Source organism: Elephas maximus, chromosome 9 (genome assembly GCF_024166365.1).
Source record: "Elephas maximus indicus isolate mEleMax1 chromosome 9, mEleMax1 primary haplotype, whole genome shotgun sequence".
Taxonomy (NCBI): Eukaryota; Metazoa; Chordata; class Mammalia; order Proboscidea; family Elephantidae; genus Elephas; species Elephas maximus.
Window position 1 is genome coordinate 94,321,988 of NC_064827.1, and position 17,878 is coordinate 94,339,865.

General features: G+C 40.6%; 1 protein-coding gene across 1 annotated transcript in view; it reads right to left on the reverse strand.

Annotated features, from left to right (window-relative positions):
* Nucleotides 1-17,878, reverse strand: part of LOC126083358 (guanine nucleotide-binding protein G(q) subunit alpha) — a 325,195-nt gene that overhangs the window by 269,523 nt on the left and 37,794 nt on the right. The window lies entirely within an intron of this gene.

A 17,878-nucleotide genomic window follows, 5' to 3' on the forward strand; every position in this document is an offset into this window, starting at 1 on the left:
GGACATAAACCAAATGTTATTAGGGACTGTAGAGTTGGAAGTTAGGGAATTTGTGGTCTTGTTGGTCATCTATTAAATTCTTACTTTTCTACCTATAATACTTGTACAGTATTGAATAATAAAAAAAAATTAAATAATAAGGAAGGATAAATAAAAGGCTGTCACTGGAGTCAATCAGTTTAGAGGTGAGTTCTGCCCAAACCTTCAAAGACTATTTACTTCCTAAGCAATTTAAACTCTTTCACAGCACAGAAAAGGGTGAAAAGCTTGTTATTCATTTTATCAGATTAACATAACAAACAAAAACGAAAGAAAAATCTAATTTATGAATATAGACATAAAATCATTTTTAATGGCAAATTAGATCAGTAAGATATTATTAGAATAACAGGGCTTATTCTAGTAATTCAAGAATACTTTAATATTAGAATATATATTAAAATAAGTTACACATAATTTAAGTCAAAGTATTAACTCTATTCTTGATTTTCAAACAAAATAAACTCTAGTAAACCAGGAATAGAAGGAACTAACTTCAATACAATTTTTAAAAAAATCTTTCTCAAACCCCGAAAGTAAAACACTAAACGTGCTCCCATTAAATCTAGGTCCAAAAATAAAGATGCCTACAATTGTGAATAGAAACCTTGGTGGTACAGTGGTTAAGATCTACAGCTGCTAACCAAAAGGTCGGCAGCTTGAATCCACCAGGCACTCCTTGCAAACTCTATTGGGCAGTTCTACTCTGTCCTATAGGGTTGCTATAAGTCAGAATCGACTCGGCGGCAGCAGGGGTGGATGACTATTGTGACTATTACTGAACATTGTACTAGAAGTTCTAGCCAAAATAATAAGATGAGAAATAAAAAAGAAAGGGACAAATACGAGAAAAGAGACAAAATGTATTATTTTGGGATGATATAATTGCAAAGACAAAAGAAACAGCTTAAAAACTATTATATAAGTGAGAAAGCTAAGTAATAATCCAATAATACTTACCAAGTATATACCTGGTAAGTCCTGAGGTGGGTGCTGGGGATACAACACTAAATAAAAATAGAGATGCAGGGCTCATTTTAGGGTCCCACAGAAGATAAAGTAAAAACATATGTTTCTCACACTCTTTTTCCCTGGGTTCATAAACACAACAAATGTAGGTGACATCAATTCCCATTTTTAGGTAATTCAGGAACTAGACTTCAAAAGCTCACTTATAAACGCACAAAAATCATCTGCTTTTCTACAATCAGCGAAAACCTGTTATAAGATACAATTTAAGAACAGCCTATTCACTATAGCAATAAACAAAATATAAAACATCTAGAAATAATTCAGCAGGAAACGTGTAGGGCTTGCATAAATAAAAGTACAAGATTTCATTCACTGAGGTAAAAAAAAAAGAGGTGTTAAAAAAAAAAATTCTTTTAAAAGCATACCATGTTCCTGGATGGTAAAAGTGTCAATTTTCCCAAAATTAATCTATCTATGTAACATAATCACATTCAAACTATGTGATTCAAAATGGGATTGTTTTTAGAAGCTGTCAAAATGAGTTTAAATTCCATTTGGAGAATAAATGTGTGAGAAAGGCCAAGAATTTTTCTTTAAGGGAGACATGGAATGAACCACTCCCAAAAAGAACTTATGATATCATCCACACATTTTCAGACACGAGTGGGCTGAGAGCCTGGCTTTACTGCAAGATCCCTCCTCCATGTTCTCTAGCCAATTCCCACCCAGGGCTGCAGCCCTAAAAACCGAAAAACCAAATCCGTTGCCATGGAGTCGATTCCGACTCACAGCAACCCTATAGGACAGAGTAGAACTGCCCCAGAGGGTTTCCAAGGAGTGCCTGGTGGATTCGAACCGCCAACCTTTTGGTTAGCAGCCAAGCTCTTAACCACTAGGCCACCAAGGCTGCAGCTCTAAGGGCTGAGGTTTATTTTTATATGCAGCCAGTGTTTTGTATTTATCTCTGTATAACCACTCACTTCAGAGCAACTCCCACAAAAAAAAAAAAATGGATGCCTCGGAAGCCACATTGTGATAAACCACTGTCGGCACAAACAGCAGAAATTCACTAAGAAGGCTTCAAAAGTGCACTAAGATTCAAGTCAATTCTTTGATGGAAATGAGGTGGGGAGGGGGGACTCCATGAATGCATTTTCTGAGTCTTCACGCTCAGCTAAAATGATTTCCAGGACACACAAAAATGGGGCAGTTGAGGAAAGTCTTTATTGGGCTACTGTATGAAAACAAGGTAAAAATTTTGTCATATGACACCTACTATATATTTGGATTCCTAGGAAAACCTGGAAGTCAAATCAATAATATTTAGCAGTAACATCTGCATCTCCTTTCATTTTTAAAAGCATTTTAGAAAGTAACCTGTTCGCCCATCCATTTTATCCCCTACATGCTTTCCAAGTTGATGAAAATTCAGCGCACATCCAGAATTAGAGGTTAAACCTGCTTTACAGACACAGATAAAGGAACTTTTAAAAAGAGAATGATGAACTTGAAGTATATGACCGAGCTCGTGGGCTGCAGGTGAAGCTGTGGCTCAGTTTTTAGTTTCCGGGAGTGAAACAGGGCATCCCCAGCCTGCCCCCACTACATTCCCATAGTCACGGACTAACGAGGTCCAGAGTGTCGCCGTAAAGCCATGAGCTTCTATCCTCATGCGTACAGTTAGCTGTATTCTGTTCTGCCCAAGCCTGACCAGACAGCTGTCTTTGAAATTTTAATACTATTTCAAGAGGGACCACTGATAGATAACTAACATACGCAGGGCTGGCCGTGTGCCAGACACTATCCTTAGGACTTAAAAGATTTTCACTCATGTAATCTGTACAGCATTCCTTCCAAGCGATCACTAGTACAATCATCCTCCAATTTACAGACAATCAAACTGAGGTACCAAGAGGCTCCCTAACTTCCCAGGCAGGGTGCTGCAGCCCCATGCCTACATACACAAAGCTCCATCTCTCTGTATACCCCACGGCCAGCTAAGAAGATGCCCTATAATGATAAAACACACATATGATGACCCAACCTAAATGACTCGGGATAAGGTTTAATTAACACAAATTGCAAAAGCACAGTTAATTGCTGTTGTCCCACTCTCTCCTATGATGATTCATTTCAAAAATCCTAAAATCCTCATTGTACTCTGTTTCAGGGCTTAAAATATTCTTGTACAGTATTTGGAATTACCCAAACTATAAAAATCTAGCCCCCAAAATAAAGTCAACCATCATCTGAGGAATCATTCCTTCATATCAGCCCACTATGGACGAGCCTCTCTGAGTCACTACAGCCCAGACGGCTCTTGGTGCACCGTCTCCTATTGTTTGCACATATATAGCTTGTTTACCAAACTATGTTTCCTCGATCAGGGGCCATACTGTGGAACCTTGCAAAGTACTTTGTACATAGGTACTCAGCAGATTTTTGTTGGCCAGTGATTCAATGGAATAATTATTACAAATAAAATATTTTACTGCAGCGAATAAACAGAAACATTTAAGCCCTTTAAGTAAACCTTGGAAACCGTGGTGGCATAGTGGTTAAGTGCTACAGCTGCTAGCCAAAACGTTGTCTGTTCAAATCAACCAGGCACTCCTTGGAAACCCTACGGGGCAGTTCTACTCCATCCTATAGGGTCGCAGAGTCTGGCTCAACTCAATGGCAATGGGTTTGGCTTTTTTTTTTTTTTTTTTTAAGTAAACCTTGATTTTAATCTTCTTGACAATTAAGTGCCCACTGCTAACCAAAAAACACAAATCTGTTGCCACTGAATAGATTCCGACTCATAGCAACCCTACAGGACAGAGTAGAACTGCCCCTTAGAGTTTCCAAGGAATGCCTTGGTGGATTCTAACTGCGGACCCTTTGGTTAGCAGCCATAACACTTAACCACTATGCCACCAGAGTTTCCAACAATTCTTTTAAATTCACCATAGCCAATATTTACTGAATGCTTATGGGGTACCAGGAACTGTGCCAAGGGCTTTATTTGAATTAAATCAGTTACACAATCATTTTACAGATAAGGAAACTGAGATTTAAAAAATAAAGCAACTCACCACTAGTAAGTGATGGTTCTATGAATCAAACCCAGGCCCTCTGCTTCCAGAGACTGGCAGCTTAACTGCTAGTCTCCCTACCTATTTCAGCCCCTACCTCTGCTCACTTCCCCACGAGCTTAATGCAACCAGAAGAAAGTTATCCCATCCTGCAGCTTATTCTATCAGCCCTCCCCCTTATATACACACACACACACAATCCCCAATTCCTAAACTGCACATTAGTATAATGCTATCAGCCTCTCAATGAAGGACAAGAGAAAGAACAATCTTGTAAAACTCACACTATGATGAGGGTGTTGTCCCTCATACACATCAGTGTGTACTTTTGAAAACCCTTCTGAGAAAAGTGTTCTCCAATCTTGGCATCAAAACGGGCTGTGCTTCTGTTAAGCGATTTGTTTTTTCAAAACACTACAAACTATGTAAGCAGTAGGGTTTCTGTGTTATGCAAGTTATAGAAGGCTCGATGTCCACTCAGTTTGAGGTCCACTGAAACTTTAATATATGTATATATAATTTCAAATCTGGTTTACATTTATTACCCTATGTAATTGGAAACCCTATTGGGCAGTTCTACTCAGTCCTTTAGGGTCACAATAGTCAGAATCGACTCGATGGCAACGGGTTTGTTTTTTGGCTTATAATTGTTTGGGCTTTTTCTTTTTTACTTCTAATATATTTTATATTGTGTATATAAATAAAAGCATCTTTACATGCTTTGGGGACAAGATGGCATATAAATAAAGTGCCCAGTAGATGTTCAGCTCCTTTTCAACAATAAAGACAAAGGAACAATTAGGAGATAAGAATAAGAATCCTAACCAGTGGTGAAAACAGATGGTTCAGGGGCTTTATCCAACCAACAGGCTTGTTTTTAAAGTCTGGGCAGTAGTTTTTAAATTTTTAACTAGTTGGCAACATTTAAAACCCAAGGGATTTCACATAAAAATCCAGATTTCTCGTTTAACTTGAAGAGCTGGAAGCTCTGGCAACCCTAAGCCTGCTCTCTATACATAACATTTGAAGCTAAAGAGCAGCTTCAATGAGCCAAGACATTTTTGTTTGCCAGAGTCCCCAACCAGACAGTGTCACTCATTGAAAATCACCCACCTGAATCCCAGAAACATTTCACTTTGCAAGTCTTGGACTAAAATCCACAGTAAATCAATTCCTGACAAATTGCAACTACAAACCTTGGGCCGAATTTTCCAGCAGCTGGGAGAACCTCAGAGTATCACATTTTACCTCCTTCATCTCAAAAGATGTAATTCCTTAGAAATCGGAAAGGCAGTCGAAATTAGGTTGGAGAGAGACAGAAAGAGACATGCTGGACAAGGGATCTACTTATCAAACTTACTAAGCCATGGTGCTTCCTCAGCTGTTCCTTGAGTTCAAGGCGCTTCGTCAACTCCCTGGTTGCTTCCCACCCTAACCTTAACAGTATCACTGCACTGCTGTCTCCAGCATGACCAGGTGAAGTAAGGAAAGAAACAAAAACAGCACCATCAATACATCATTCTCAAGGGCTCATACTCCACCACAACCCCGTGAGTCTCCTCTTCCAAGAGCCCTAACCGTTCCTTCCCAATCTCATTCTCCTGACACATCAGGTATTGACCACAGCTTGGCCAGAATGTCCCCAGTGCTCAGTTGGGTTTTTCATTCTTTGAATGATTAAATGCCACCCTCTCCCCAGCTGACCATTCTTTAGCAATTGGCAATCCGAAGACTCCCTTCACTGACTGCCCACCTGGAGGCGCCATGAACACAACAATCTACTCTTCACAAGATCAGAACAAAACTAAGTCCCTTCTTGAAAAACAACTGCTGCAGCCATTGTTCAATCCACAGGCATTTATTTAGAGTGTTCAAGTAGGAAAGTCAAAGTTTCCCCTTCAGGAAGTTCCTGGAAGGAAGTCAGTGCCCTGAAGCTTGGCCACTCCTCAGACCAGAGAAAACAAAGGCAGCGCAGGCATCTCTTTCATCCTAGAATAGGAAGTAGGACCCTGAGGGTCCAGGAGCATCGGTACCAGCCCTGGGCTTTCCATACTGGCTTCTGGAAGCAAGGGCCCCTTCACTTTGCATGTTTTGAGGAAGGGTGGTGTTTTTTTCCTTTACTTTTCTATTATCTGCAGCCTTTTCCAACATTTTGATCAAGATGTAACCCATCAAACCAGTTAAATATTTGAATGAGAATATAGATGCAAGTTATTTGTAAGCCCACCCCAACTAACCATTGTCTGATTCTTCAGAACGAGAGCCCTCCACCATTGGCAATAGCAGTCCTGGCTAGTCTAGTAACAGCACTGATGCTGTATTCACGCGGAAAGCTATCTCCGATGCCACACATCCACAACTGTTGAGATTCTTCTTTTTTCCTAACTTATTTTTAAAGTCATGCATGTGCAGTTAAGAAAAAAAAAATTTCCAAAAAGGACCAGATGGTAATAAATAGAAAGTATCTCTGGGCCCATATCCCCCATTTCCGTTCCCTTCCATTGTTACTGTTTTTACTGTCCTTCTGTGGTTATCAGTTTAACTAAATAACATGCTTATATTTCATCTTAATTTACCAAATTTAGACAGTATCTATTGACTTTTTTTTTTTTAATTGACTTACTGCCTCCTGGTGTCTAACTCATTCACACTTACCTCACCTTTAGTTCTCGCCTAGTTGTCTTTATTACGCAATTTTTAGTTCTTCAGTTGCCTACCTCAGTTTGTTTCATCAGCGTTACACAGTATTTCTTGCTGTCACACCACGTATGAGATGGACATTAGCAGCCCACAATGACCCTCTCTCTCTTCTGCTCCCTTCACATCACCAGGTTTTAAAACCTTGGATTTTTTTTCTCCTGTAGTTATAACTGCATCTTCCTTATCTGTGTGGAGATTAACCAATAAACTAGCTACATTTCCAGCAGTATGATTATGTAAATATTACTATCTGCAGAACCAATAACGTTGCTCAACTCATGAGTTGAACTCGGCCAAGCCGCAGGGTCAAATGGGTTCTCTTTTCCTTATACTCCATTAAATGTTCAAAACTGTATCACAATTTAGCTTCCTTTATTTTCACATCTTTTAAACATCTGAAAAGACCATGGATTACCCTATCCTAGTCAATATTTGTATCCATTTTTTTAAATTAAAACTACATTCACATCACCTCAATACTGTCCAGTGTTCATCTCTTTCCAACAGAGAAGTGCACATTACTGTGAGAACACAGGGAATGGTTATTGAGTTAAACAATTAAGCCAATAAAGAGAATGCCTGAGGCCCAAAGGCTCCAAGGTGTGTGCCCAAGGGGGAAGATGACACCAAGTGAGATGATTCACTTAGCATGAACAGCTGTTTCTTTTTTGTACCCTAAGTGTAGGTTTGCTATATGATTTAGCTTCCTAGCTATCTGGTTTTAGTTTTAAAAAAGACAATAAAAAATACACATCACCTAAAGTATGTACTTGGCAATGCAATAAAACAGAAAATAAGCACTAACACCTTGCAAAGAGAAAAGTACTTGCTCCTGGGAGACCGACTAATTTATGAAACAGGTAAAGTCACAGGCAAAGCAAGGCTGCGCAGGAAGGAGACCATGGTTTTGCAGTAAGGCAAGGCTGAATTTAAATTCTAGCTAAACTACTTTCTTTGCGGTGTAACCTTGGTTAAGTAAAGTTACTTAACCTCTCTGAACCTGTTTCCCAATCTGTAAAACAGAGTAACAACCTCTCCTTTGCAGCGGTACTGCGAAGACTAAATGAGATGACACGGATAAAGCAGTCGGCACAGTTCTGGCACTTAGAAATCAGTGCTTAATAACAGCAGCTCTCACATGACCAGAATCTAGTGTCTCTCAAATTAGATCCAGGGCACCAGCAGCAGGCAGTATTTATTTGCGTCCTTGGAAGTCATGGGAGTAGTGGTGGTTCAGTGGTAGAATTCTCACCATCCAGGCAGGGGACCCAGGTACGATTCCCGGTCAACGCACTGCATGAGTAGTACCACTCCTCTATCAATGGAGGCTTGTGTGTTGCTATGATGCCAGATAGGTTTCAGCAGAAATTCCAGACTAAGACACACTAGGAAGAAAAGCCTAGTGATCTACTTCCAAAAATCAGCCAGTGAAAACTCTATGGGTCACAAGGATCCAATCCTGCTGGGCATGGGGTTGCCAAGAGCTGGGGGCCAGCTCAATGGCAGCTAACAACAACAACAGGAAGGCATGGGAGGTGGGAGTGCAGATGTTATTAAGAATCTAGTCATAAAACTAAAAACAAAGACATTCACCGTTAGGCAAAAAATTGGGGCAGGGATAATGTTACTATAAAAGTCTTATAATTAGACTCTCAGAGAGTTTAAAAAAGAGGGGGGATGTTCTGTGATTAAACTTCTGAACTAGATCTTAGCATATTAAGATGTTTTGTCTAGCAACATAGGTCTTACCATGGGCAATTAAGAAGTAATCCCAAGAAGTACCACTTACTAGTAAAAAAAACTTCCATAATTCATATATTATCCAAATTTATGATTAAAAAAAAAAGCTTTGTGTGAATCACTCTACAAGCTAGATGACAAAATCTTGAGTTCCAGAATTCTGGGAACATGAACACTCCCACCCTTTGTACATACCCAAGAATCATACAGAGAAACATGTTGTCACCGAAACTTCTTCCTTGCAACAGAGCAACATTTCAAGCTAAACGCTCACAGTTCCCATGGATTTTATTCTCTGGAATCCAATCAATCTCTTCTTTAATGGGCTTTCATCCGCTTACTCCACGCTACAGCAGTGATTTAAACTTAAAATGATTTCTAATTGAATTGACTCCTACACACAAACATAGCTTCTATTTGAAAGTGAGTGGTGGGTGGTAGATCTAGACCACGTTTCAAATGCTTGGAATTCTCCATATTTATTTTTTTTATTTAGTTACATTCGTATACAATGTTATTTGTAAGCCTTTTCTTTCATCATTTAACTGGCTTTTGACTGTATCTCCATAAGGTTAATATTATACCTGCATTGTATTTCTACTCAGTGCCAATTCTGTGTCATATAATATTATTTCCTTTAAAGAAGTCAGTCAAGGCAGAAGAAGAATGGTGGATATTTAAAACGCTCTCTACTCTGACACACATGGGATTGCCATGAGTAAGAATCAACTTGACGAAAACTGGTTGGTGTTTGCCATTCTTACTTTAAATCTCCTTTCTCTCATATTTCCGTTATATCTCATATCCCCAGTTAAGGAAAGCTTTTAGGCACTTCTTAAGATCTTATTAACCAGGTGTCCATCATAGCTCTGGAGCTCTTTTTCCCATAGCACAGAAAATAGAAATCCACTGAATTTTTACCCTGCTGATCAATTTTTACCTTAATTATAATCCCACATCACTTCAATATGGCTAGTTAACTGCCTAACCATCCATAAGAGTGATTACAAATTACGGAATGATGAGTCTAACAATTAACTGACTTGATACATTTGAGGAGAATGTTACGCGTCTACGTTTAGCCCTCTCACGTAGGGAAGTCTCTAGGTATTAGATTCACGTTCCTGCTTGGAGGCTGGACAACATCTAACCTTTCCAGGGCTAATGAATAGCAAGCCTATTGTTAATGCCCGGCATAGAAAAATTCCACAAGCTCTGCAAAAAGCAATTACCATTTCTAGTAGGAATTTCATATACACTCATCATGTTTGTCTACGTGCTTTTCTACACAACATTTTTAGCAAAGCAGTATCACTATTCTCAGAAAGAGTTTTATAAAAAGGAAATGATTCTGGTCTCCATAGAGTTGCTCAAATTCCACTTCTGACACAGAGTGTGTGTTTTTTTTTTTTTTTTTGCCTCCAAAAAAAGGGAACTGTTTGACCACTGATGTTGACAAAATGCAAGATGCAAAAAAAAATCCTCCTACCTAAGTGAGAAAGTTAGAGACCCATCAATTATGGTTATGAATGGGTATAGGCTACTGAAATCCAACAGCCATTTCTGATATGGAGATTCTACATGTTATCATGGGATTGGCAGAAGATATGAAATAGGAACAGAACATAGAGGGGTAAGGGTTGTAAAAAACAAAAAACTACAGCCACATATCAGAATTATTATATAGACAAATATTAACCTTTTCTGAGAAGTATTGTGAATTTTTTGAAAACCCTTTTAGGAAGTATTTACAGCACTTTCATGTTTCCAGGCAATAAAAATACCACCAAACATGCATTATGCAGTAGTGAAAATGCATTCATATTTATAAATTCTCTATTTTTTTTATCCATATCCAATTTTTGATTCTGGCTTAAAAAAAAAAAAAAAAAAGCCAAAACCAATACAAATGTTAGCATGGTCAATGCTTTTTAGAAGAAGCATCAGAGACCAAAAAAAAAAAAAAAAAGGCAAACCCTATAGAACAGAGTAGAACTGCCCCACAAGGTTTTCAAGGAGCGGCTGGTGGATTCGAACTTCTAACTTTTTGGTTGGCAGCCAAATGTTTAACCACTGGGCCGCCAAAACCAATACAAATGTCAGCATGACCAATGCTTTTTAGCATCATAGAGAAAATACAAAAATAGGTCTCTAATTGGACCAATGCTTAAATTCTTCAAATACTTAACTATCCATCACTCTGCTGTATTGATGCAAAACAGAGAGAATAAACTGCAAACACTTCCTACACAGAAATAGGTATTTTGGCTTTTAACTTAAGCAGCTGTTGTCGTTGTTGTTAGGCACCATCGAGTCAGTTCCAACCCACAGGACCCTACGTACAACAGAAGGAAACACAGTCCTACACCATCCTCACAATCGTTGTTATGCAGCTACTATACTATACTCGTTGCCATCAAGTTGATTCCGACTCATAGCGACCCTACAGGACAGAGTAGAACTGCCCCATAGGGTTTCCAAGGAGCGCCTGGTGGATTCCAACTGCCGACCTTTTGGTTAGCAGCCGAACTCTTAACCAGCTAGTTCTACATGAACTCCTGCATACTAATAACATTTGCATAGTATATATTTATGGAGTGCTGGACATCAATAGGATACAGAAAGCCAACTGCATTGTTTTTTAAAGATTCTCAAATACAAGAGCAGGGAAGAAACAAAGAGGGCTGACCTATTAGTAGCCAGCTCATACTACTAAAATCTTCTAGGGGGAGTGGCAGGTGGATGTGGTTCTGTTTATTCCCTCCAAAATTCCTCTATGGGCATCCTCAAGGTATCTCTACAACGTCTGGGTTCTCAGGATCTGCGTCATCCCCGGACAGCCCACACATTGTGTTGGGAGACTCCTCCTTCTCCTCTTCCTTTCTAGTTGACCTTGAGAGAACGCATGTGGTCTTGGATCTCTCCAAAGAGCTGTTTGCCTCACTCATAGCAGCTGGTGACTGTGCCCTTTGCTTCTTTTCCTCAAGGACCGCCTGCCTGTGGCACCACGCTTGGTCAATTTATGAACAACGGTCTATGCTCATTTTCTTACATTTTATGAAAACAAGGCAAACATTATCAGTGACCTGTGAACTTGAAATGAGTATTACTGGCAGGTCTGGCTTTGGCTTTGGCATCACCAACAGTAGACTTTAGTGACTCTCCTAGTTGGACGGATCCTTTTCTGGGAAGTCGCAGTCTGAACCGACAGTCTCCTGGAGGGAAGTCCACGCCAAGCCACCTTAGTGAGTTTCTGCTGTGTGTCAGTCACTGTGCTCAGTTCGGGGGACACAGAAATAAAAGATCTAGCCTTTTACCCATTTATCCACAGACTATCTTCCTCCCGTCAAAAGTCATCCTGGATCTTTGGTGACTACAAACAGATTTTTGGAGGACAAAAAAAAAAATTAGCTCAACCAAGTTGGTAAGCTAGCCAGGTAGGTCGCAACAATACTGGATCTCCATTGAACTACCTCCGTGTTGTTGTTGTGTGCCATCAAGTCAATTCCCTAGATGACAGAGAAGAACTCCCCCATAGGAGTTCTTAGGCTGTGATCTTTATGGGGGCGGATTGCCAGGTCTTTTCTCCATGAAGTAGCTGGCGTTCAAACTGCAGGCCATTTTTGGTTAGCAGCTGAGAGCTTAACTGTTGCGCCACCAGTGCTGCTTGAATTACTTGTATAATTGTAATTATTATGAAGTGCCTTACAGAGGTAATGAAATAATTTTTAAAGTCCTTGGAAATTACAAAAACAAAAAAAAACCCAAAGCCTTTGCCATCAAGTCGATTCCAACTCATAGTGACCCTACAGGACAGAGCAGAACTGCCCCGTAGTGTTTCCCAGGAACGGCTGCTGGATTTGAACTGCCAACTTTCTGACTAGCAGCCAAGCTCTTAACCACTACACCACCAGAGCTCTTAGAAATATATAAGGTTCTAAAAAAGAAAAATTCATTTTATTTTTATTTTCTTTAGAGCTATTTTTTTTTTTAAGGCATTTATTGTCTTGAAATAACTTTTTTAAACATCTTTGGGGAAAAATTTTCCTCATATATAATATCATATGTCCACCCAGTAACCTGGCCCATGGAGAACAGACAGGTAACTTATCTGGTCTATTCTGAAAAAAAAATTGGGTCAAAATTTGAAGAAACCCAGCAACTGAGTAGCTTTTAGGTAACAATTATAAATACCAGGTATAGCCCTGGAATAGACTTGTTTAAGGTTCTAACGCTCTTTGCCCCCATAGAATTATCACAATAATGATCAAATACATGGGATGAAGTCATCACAATTACCTTGGGGGTAGGGGGTGGAGGGTTGTGGGAACCAAACTGCAATGCTAATCCCTATTTGGATCCTGTGGTTATTGTTGTTTGGTGCCACATCTTCGACTTATAGTGACCTCATATGACAGAGCAGAACTGCCCCATAGGGTTTTCTAGGCTGTAATCTTTACAAGATCAGATCACAAGGTCTTTCTCCCCAAGGGTCACTACGAATCGAACTGTCAACCTTTCAGGTAACAGCCAAGTACTTAACTGTTGAACCACCAAGACTTATTTTATTGGGATCCCAGAGTTTTTTATTCAGAATCTCTGGGCTGGGACCCAGGAACCTGCAGTTTTAATGGAAATATCCCAGGGGATCGTGGTGCATCTGTGCTCTGAGGCAGGAGTTCATTCCACACCCTGAGAAACTGCTTCCCAGGGCACAGAGAAGGGCAGGGAAAGAAACACCTGGATTTACTGCTGTAATTGACAAAAAGACCAAGCTCCCAAGTCACTGAGGAAGCAATTCTCAGACATAGATTCAGGTATTCAGAAGCTCAGGGGAGAAGACAAAGAATTACAAACTTAAAGTGGACTTTGGGCATGTTATTAGGATGGACCAGTCCCTAAGAAGGACATCATGCTTGGTAAGAGTAGAGGGTCATCAAAAAAGAGAAAGATCCTCAACAAAATGGACTGACACAGTGGCTGCAACAAGGGGCTCAAACACAGCAATGACTGTGAGGATGGCACAGGACCAGGCAGTGTTTTATGCTGTTGTACAAGAGTCGCTATGAGTCGGAACTGACTTAATGACACCAGCACCACCACCACCACCACCACCATCCGAAGGCCTCAGTGCTATGGCAGAGAAATGGCAATTCTATGGCCCGGACTTATACAAGTTCCTTCTAAATGGAAGAGTTCAGGAGTTTATGAAGGAGTCCTCGGAGTTTTGTTTTTCCTTCTATGTATCCCATTATATAACACATCACATTATATAATGGAACCAACTGAAGAAATTAATTGTGAGCAGTCATTTTTCAGAAATTTTTATTCCACAGAATAAAGGACACTTGGATACTATTTTAAAATGTTGCATACTGTCAACAGAATACAAGCTGTTAACCTTCGCAACACGAAATGCTATAATCAACTGGATGTTGCTAAATTAGTGCAAGTATGATTTTTTAAAAAACCAGCTGTCACTCAATCCAAATTTAAATGGACTTTGATCTTCTTGACACAATATGAATGTGAAGGCTTTTTTCTTTTTTTTGGCTGGCTGGTTTGACTTTAAAGACTAACCTTACGATTTGAAACAGTGGTTAAGAGCTTGGCTGCCAACCAATAGGTTGCCAGTTTGAATCCGCCAGCTGCTCCTTGGAAACCCTTTAGGGCAGTTCTACTCTGTCCTGTAGGGTCACTTTGAGTCCGAATCAACTCGACAGCAACGGGTTTATCTGAAACACAGTCAGAATAACACCTTTACCCAAAAAGTATAATCTACCTTTACTGCTTCTAATGTTGCCTAGAATATCCTAGCACGACCACAGTTTAAAGTCCCACATTAATATCTGCTTATTCTTCCACCATGTAGATTATAGCCGCTGCCACCTTTTACCTCCTCACAGAGCTGCTACCTAGATATCCTGGTCATGCGCATTGTTTGCACACAGACTCCCCACCCAACAGAATCCTGTTGCCCTAAGCAACACTATTAGTCTAATAAAAACAGCCATTCTCTTCCTAAGTAACCTTTGAATCTTAGTGAACTACCCAATATGTGCACCCTGTTACAGAGATCTGGATTTGACATTTGAGGCTAACCGTGACTGCTGCCAATGAAACCACACAATCTCCGTCAAAGCAGGGGCCCTCACACCTACTCAAAGGCCAAGCTCAAGGTGGCACCCCCCACCATCACCTTTTCTCATACTGCCTGTTTTGTTTTTCCTTTTTCTTCAGGATTTTGATCATGATTTTTAATTCAGTATGTCTGTCTCCCGTATTAGTCTGGAAGCTCCAGAGGGCCAGGGATCTTACTCTTTTATTGATCATTATATCCCTGGCACTTAGCACAGTGCCTGGCACATCTCAGATACTCAAGAAATACTTCTTAAATGAAGGAAACTACTCAAGATACCAAAGGTGCAACGTCTAAGTCCTTCAAAACTGGTTAGCTACCACCACCATCTGAATCTCCAGTCTGGTCTGAGATCTGAGGGCCATTTCTTCTCCTTCCTTGCCACACATGTTGGTTAGCCTGCTGCAGGTTTCCATTCTCTGACAGTCATCGTGCTGCATGGGTAGCAAAATGTGTTAACTCTTCAGGAATCCCTGGGTGGTACCAACAGCTAACACACTCAGCTGCTAACCGAAAGGTCGGAGGTTTGAGGTCACCCAGAGGCACCTCAGAAAAAAGCCCTGCCAATCTACTTCTGAAAAATCAACATTGAAAACCCTGCTAAGTACAGTCTTACTTTGATTCACATGGGGTCACAGTGAGTTGGAACTGACTTAACAGCAACTGGTACTGGTGTCCTGCTTCATACCTCCAATGACCAAAACTAGTTCCATATGAAGTTCTGTCTTCACAGCACCTGGGCTTATCATCAGCAAGCAGCACCACACAGACTCAAAAAGCATCAATATTGTCTCCCTGAGTCTGCAGAGTCACTGGCACATGGAATCTTTTGGGTGACTGCCTAAAGGACATCTGAAATGCTTGAACTCAGATAGGCTGGAAAAACTGTCTTGCAGTTGAGAATTGTATGTAGGTCCCATGTTTTGAAGAATATTGGAATAAAATCTGCTGAATAAAACCAGACAATCTGATTCACTCCTCTGATGATGGAAAATGGCTGAACTCCACACCACGAACCTGACAGAAACATGGAAAGGAGGTTTTGTAATTAAGTAACACCATGTCCTTGTGAATCTCCCTCAGCAGTCCCCCTGCAGGATCACAGCAAGAGTTCTAATCCATGTATGAGTCATTGACTCATTCATCCAGTCAACAAATATCGACTAAGCCTCTACACTGGGCCTAGTCCTGTTCTAGGTACTTGGGATCTATCAATAAACAAAACAGATAAAAATTTCTCATGGAGCTTCTAGGCGACATCACACAATTAACTAAAACAGACAGGATGTAAAATACTGATGGAGTCACTGGGGGGTACAAAGTTAATGCACTTCGCTGAGAACCAAAAGGCTGGAGGTTTGAGTCCACCCAGAGGCACCTCAGAAGAAAGGCCTGGTGACCTACTTCCAAAAAAATCTGCCAGTGAAAACCCTGTGGAGCACAGATCTACTCTGACACACATGGAGTCACTGTGAGTCAGATTCGACTCAATGGCCACTGGAAAAACTACTGGTGAGGCCTAGAAAAAAAAGTAAGAAATGGGGGCTAGGTTATAGGATTAGCGGTGGCAATCAGGGCAGTCCTCGCTGAGAATGCTTAAGGCAAGGCTGAAAGAGAGGAGGGGGTGTGCTCTGCTGACCCCTAAAGGAGGAGCAGTTCAGGGCAGACGAGCCTCAAGTGCAGAGTCCCCAAGACAAAAGAGAGGCTGAGGAGTTTGAGGAACAACACGGAGGCCAAGTGGGGACTGAGGAGTAGAGTCAATAAAAAGAAGAGTAGGAGAAGATGACGCCAGAGGAATGGAGGGAAGCTGAGGCAGAGAAGGCACAGCGCCAACAGGCCCTCTACAATTTTAGCTTGTAGTCACAGTAAGACAGGATTCGTCCAGAAGGCTCTTGGCAGGGGAGTGACGCGGCAGCCTTACACTTTGACAGCGTAACTCTGGCTGCTCTACGAAGAATAAACTGGGAGGGAGGTAGGGCAAGAGAAATCCTTTAATATCTGCTATACTTCTTCCAAAAAATCAGCCACTGATAACCCTATAGAACACAGTTCTACTCTGACAATACATGAGATTGCCATGAGTTGGAATTGGCTCCACCGCAAAGCGGGGGGAAAGCACTGGAAAGAGTATCTTTTGTTCTACGCTGAGCTCTAAAGGCATTTGGGATTATATTGGTTAATCTGCAGGATCTGATTCAGTATCTGTCCATCAAAAGAGGGCAGAATTGCTGCTCTTATCTTCCTTCTTATGAAGTATGATGTATCAGAAACATGGACTTCAGGGCCAGATAAAACTGGTTTCAAATCCCATTGACTCCACTTACAGAAGGAGACTGTGTGACAAGTTATGGTTTCTCCTTAAAAATAAAATAAAATAAATGGTGATAGACTCCCTATAGAGCATGGGGCTTAGCAGAGAGCGCAAGTGACAAGCAAATAATGGCTGTTACCATTCTTATTAGTGACAGTGATTGGCGACCCCAAGGTTTTGTGAAAAACCCACATGCTGTAAAAAGGCCTATGAAGGCATAGTAAGCAGCCTTCCTCATTTACTAATCTCAACGGCCAAACCCTCCACAGGAAATACTCTCTTCAAAGTACAATACTAGGGACTTTTTCGAAAGCTGGTGCAAGTCTAAATATTCATATTTCCTCAGGATATTACTTCATGAGATTTAGCAAGAATGGTAGTAGTTATCCTGCAAAGATCAAAGATGAGTGTCAGCTATGGGCTCAGAAGTCCATTACTCTCAGCGAGAAAGATAAAACCATATTTAACCCCGACCCTAAGTCAGGATAATTCCTGGATAATTCCTCTATTTGGGACATATTTTTCTAAGTTCTTATGTTATAGCAAAATGTATCTTCTCTTTAAAAAAAAAAAAGCATACTTTTTTTTTTAAGTAACCTAGAAAACAAAAGGTTTTATTTGATAGGCACATTTAATCATTTTTTTAAAATCCATTCTTTCCCATCAATTTTCTGTTTATAAAAGCAGATATCATTGGCTGCCTACCCAACATTCACTCTCCCTTAACCCTTGCTAGCAAAGCCTCAATGCTGTTAAGACACCCGTCCCTCCCTCATGCGTCTCAAGGGATGCTGGCCCCGTGCCCCGTTGGGGCGTGAATCCTAACTGTTCAGGAACCACCACAGCAGTTCGATCCCCACTCCCCCACACCCACCCCCACCCCGTGGTGGGCTGAGCACA